The sequence below is a fragment of the Camelus dromedarius genome, chromosome 21 (genome assembly GCF_036321535.1).
Source record: "Camelus dromedarius isolate mCamDro1 chromosome 21, mCamDro1.pat, whole genome shotgun sequence".
Taxonomy (NCBI): domain Eukaryota; kingdom Metazoa; phylum Chordata; class Mammalia; order Artiodactyla; family Camelidae; genus Camelus; species Camelus dromedarius.
In genome coordinates this window covers 28,923,250-28,928,434 of record NC_087456.1, presented here as the reverse complement: position 1 = coordinate 28,928,434, position 5,185 = coordinate 28,923,250, and the positions used below count along the sequence as shown (strand labels likewise).

The 5,185-nt window shown below is 36.6% G+C and overlaps 1 pseudogene; it reads left to right on the top strand.

The window, feature by feature from the left end:
- Positions 1–256: 256 nt before the first annotated feature.
- On the top strand, positions 257–1,123 carry LOC116148720 (small ribosomal subunit protein uS2-like; annotated as a pseudogene).
- The last annotated feature ends 4,062 nt before the right edge of the window (positions 1,124–5,185 follow it).

The window sequence follows — 5,185 nt, the reverse complement described above, 5'->3', positions numbered from 1 at the left end:
CACATAGCACATAAGCACCTTTTAATTGTGGGTTTTTTCTTTTTTCTGAAGTAGTTCTATTTATGTTCTTGATATGAATTTTGTTGTTGTTGTTGTTAAATGGATTGCAGGTGTCTTCTTAACCTGTGGCTTGTACTTTAGGTTTGTATATGAGGGCTTCCAAAATTAGATTTCGAAGCTTTTCCATGCTACCCAGAGAGGGGTTCATACAGCATTGTTCTGGGTTCCGGTCAAAACTTAAAGGGAAACTTTCACAATGTCCAGAGCCCTGAAAATGAAGAAGATGGCTGTCCTCAAATTCCTTGCAACAGGAACCCCCTTAGGTGGCATCGGCCTTGACTTTCAAATGGAACAGAACACCTGCAAAGGGAAAAGTGATGGTCTTAACCTCATAAATCTGAAGAGATCCTGGGAAAAGCTTCTGCTGGCCGCTCCTGCCATTGCTGCCACTGAAAACCCAGCTGATGTCAGTGCCACATCCTCCAGGAAGACGGGCCAGAGAGCTGTGCTGAAGGTGGCTGCTGCCACGGGAGCCACTCCTGCTGGTCCCCTCACTGCAGGAACCTTCTCTAACCAGATCCAGGCGGCCCTCCGGGAGCCGCGACCCGTGGTGGTGACTGCTTCCAGCCTCTCCCCGAGGCCTCTTACTGCCTACCACTGCTCCGGGTGACACGAACTATTTCTCCTTGCCGTGTGGACATGACCATCCTCGCAACAAGGGAGCTCCCTCCATGCGTCTGACGTAGTGGACGCCGCCCGGAAGTTCTGGGCATGCGTGGTTCCCTTTCCCATGAGCACCTGCGAGAGGTCCTGCCTGATCTCTGCGTCTGCAAAGGTCCTGAGCAGAGCGGGAAGGAGGAGCAGGCCGGGGCTGTGACCAGGGAGGATTTCAGGGGGGATGGACTGCTCCAGATCCTGAATTTACTGCTACTGGATCCGAAGTAGCTGACTGGTCTGACGGCGGCAGGTGCGCTCTGTGCCTGTCCAGCCCTTCCCCACTGAGGACCGCTGAGGACCGCTGTGCACAGCGGCCACTGAAGCCAAGTCTGCAAATCCCACTGCTTGGGCCACTGAATGCAGAGGAATAAGCACTGAGTGGTCTTCAGCCATTCTTCCACAGACTTTTTGCAGAAAATGGAAATGAAAGGGATGGTAAATAAACAGTCCCTGAAACAATTCCAAACTATGCAGTGACTTCAACTCCATCAGAAACCAGCCTGGGTCACCGGTTGTCAGTAGGCATCCACTTTTCATTTGCAGATGTTGCATAAAGGCATTAAGATAATGTCCATTTCATAAAAGAAATTCAACAGTTGTACCAATAATTTGCTAATTCTTGTTACATTAACTACTTTTTATTATAAAAATAAAATACAAACTTTTTTTAAAAAAGAGCTGTATCTTACTAATATTCACATGTGATAGCTTGCTGCTCTATACAAAAGTAAAAATGAACGTTTTGTAAAATATGAAGACCTAAGTAGCTGGAGGTGTATCTCTTATTAATATATAAATTGGAAATTTGTCTAGTTTTTTGGTTTCTTTCCACAGTATTTCATATGGAAATAGTAGCAGAAGTTCTTTTTCTTGCGACTTTGTTTTATCTCTTTAAAGGAATTACTCTCTGAATTATTTCTTTTTTTCTCTATTCACAGCCTGATGGGCTACCTTTTGAAGCATGTAGTCAAGGGTGTATTTTTACCTGGGTTTTACATACTGAGCATATATCTTCTGGTAAGTTGCACCTTTTGTTCTTTTTTTATGGCTTTTATACATTGTTATTCCATTAGTACAAGGCTGGCTATTGCTACAAATGTCCCACAGAGAGAATATTTCAGTGACATTCTTGACAATGCTGAAAAGTCTTTGTTTAGCATTCATTCTGCCTTCTAATTCTGTGCTCCTAATGTCACTCTCTGTGTTTCAGTTTAATTCAGGTAGGTTATTCTTATTCTTTCAGTTTCTAATCTCTAGCTCTCATGTCTTTCAATTACACAAATCTGAGCACAGCTTTGGTCTGGATTCACACACATTTGGTCTGTCACTTGAGTTCAGATCCAAAGTAGGTTTTTGATGTTTGCTACAACCATTACCTCATTGTCAGCTCCAGATAAAGTTTTCAGAAATTTACTGCATAATTCAGTATGGTTTTACTTGGAATAAAATGAATTTTGTTTGGAATAGACTTACAGGAAAACATGCCATTTAAAAAAATCAATTTGACAGGAAGTAGAAGTATTAAGTCCAGAGATTAATAAAATTACTTAAATATAATGAGTGTTTATTGGTACACTAACTGGAAATTTGTGAAAATATGTTCATTAGGGCTTCTATTATATTCTAAGGTGGGTAATAATAAAAGAATATTGAACAAAACTTTCTCAAAACTAATGTAGTGCAAATAAGATGATTTGTAAACAAAATTTTTCTAATTACTAATAAAACTTTGATATTGCTGTTAATCTTTGATTTATATTATCATACTTATTTGAAATTGGAAATTGAGTTTATTTTACAAAATGTATTTTGTAAACCCTAGAGCAATGACAAAAAGAAAAAATACATATAATTACCAAGCCAATAGTAATGATAAAATACCATGTTGAAAAGCATTAAACTCATCCAAATAAAGGTAGGAAAGGAGCAAAAACTGGAGCAAAGAACAAAAGCAAAAGTAGGGAACAAAGAGCAGACGGTGTATTTAAACTCAGTCAAGTCTATAACAGTATCATATGTAAAAGACCTTACAGGAGAGCAAGGCAGAGATTATCATAATGGGGGAACAAAGACTAAACTGTAAGTTTTCTACATAAAACTCACTTTTAAAATGAATACGTTTAAATCTAAAAGGATTGAAAAAGATACATTATGTGAAACCTATTCATAAGATACCTAGAGAAGTAACATTAATATTAGACATGGTAGATTTTAGATGAAGAAAAATTACCATGGATAAAGAGGAAAATGCTATGGTAGAGGGGGTGATTTAGAAGGAGGTTATAACAATCTCAATTTCATGCATCTGATATATTTTATATAAAGCAAAATTAATAGAACTGATAGGATAAGTAGATAAATTTGCAATTGTAAATGAAGTTTTCAATACTTCTCTCACAGTCCACTTTCAAAAAATATTATACCACAACACTTAATTTGTAAAGTCTTTCAAGAATATACTTTGATTTTCTCCTTCCTGTCCTTTGGACAATAATTGCTATATATTTTATGTCTAATTATAAACTACACAATACATTTTGAATATAATTTTTTATATATTTGGAAGTTCTGCATAATTCTGTGGACTGATATTTTCTTAAGTGACCAGTGGAGGATGTTAACAAAACCATTCACCTGGAAAAGATCCATTCAAAGTACAAGATAGACTAATGAATTTTAATGTAACAAATTACAAAAAATACATTAATATGGTCTCAGATTTCTTATTGAAATTAACCTCTAAGAAGCTACCACTTACCAAGTTTTGACATTATATCAAAGAAAAATATCTACAATTATCTGAAAAGGCTTTTAAAATTCTCCTAACTTTTCAAATTACTTGTCTGTGTTAACGCCAGGTTTTCTTCATATATTTGAACATTACAAAACACAATGGATTGAATGCAGAAATAAATCTGAGAATCCAGTTATCTTATATTTACACAAACATTACAGAAATTTTCAAAGTCTAGAACATTGCCTCTCTCTCATGATTTTATATATAGTTATCTTTAATTAAATATTTATGTATAATACAGCGATATGTTGGATTTTATGTTTGTTTTTCAATTAATTAAATATTAATATTTTTTAGTTTTGATTTTTATTTTTTATTGTGGTAAGAACACTAACTTGAGATCTATCCTCTTAATAAAGTTCTCAGTACACAACTAATTACTGTTAAGAATAGGCACTATGTTGACAGCAGACCTCTAGAACTTGTTCATCTTCCCTACCTGCAATTTTATACCAGCTGAACAGCAGCTTCCCGTTTCTTCATCACCCCAGCCCCTGGCAACCATCATGCAGCTCTCTGTTTCTATGAGTTAGACTACCTCTTATAAGTGGAACCATGACAGTGCAATTCTTCTGCGTCTGGCTTATCTCACTTATCATTCATGTCGTCGGATAAGGCAGGATTTCCTTCTTTTTAAAGCTGAATAATATTTTCATTGTAGTTAGGTACCACATTTGCTTTATTCATCCATCAGTGGGCATTTAGGTTGTCTCCACATCTTGGCGACTGTGAGTCATGCTGCCGTGGACATGGGGGTGCAGCTATCTCTTCAAGATCCTGACTTCAACTATTTTGGACATATAACCAGAAGTAGGATTGATAGATCATATAATAGTTCTATTATTAGTATTTTGAGAAACCTCCATACTGTTTTATGTAATGGCTGCACCAACTTACATTTCTGGTGACAGTGGACGAGGATTCCAATTCCTCCACATCCTCTCCAAAATGTTAGCTTTTGGTTTTTTGATAATTGTCATCCTAGCAGGGTAAGGTGATATCTACATAAATAAAAGCACTTTGGTGTCCTCAATTACTTTTATCATATAAATATGTCCTCTTATTCCTAAGGCTAAGCAAAGAACATCCGGCAATGGAGAAAAGAAAGAACAATTGTTGAGATACCATTTGTTTGTTGTTCCAGCATTTTTAAAATGTTCCCTATTGTCTTCTGGCTGTATGATTTTTCACAATTTTTCTCTACCTCCTCAATGCAGTATGCTGTGCCCTGCTTGACCCTTTCAGTATTATCTGGGACGTGCTTCCACGCAGGAGTCAGGGCGAAATTGTAGCATTCACCTAATATGTTTTTCTCTCTCATGAATCACATTTTGTGTTGCCAGTAGTCCCCTATGTGGTTTTCAATTTTAAATTGTGGGAAAGGAAAAATCTGGTACCAGTGAATGGTCACTTCATGGTAAAAAGCAGAAATCCTCCTCATTTCACCATTTTCTTCCATTGCCTAAAAGCCTAATTTCATTTTACTAATTTACTTTAACTTAGAATTTTCTCTTGAATTTAATTCTAAACTTGTGTTAACTTTCCATTTTGTAACACTGAGAAGAAGGAAATAGTGCATTGGGAAGTTTTGTTGCATAACAATCTGAAATATCAATGGCTTAAAATAACAAGCATGTATTTTTCTCACATTCAGAACTGCTAGTTAGTGAG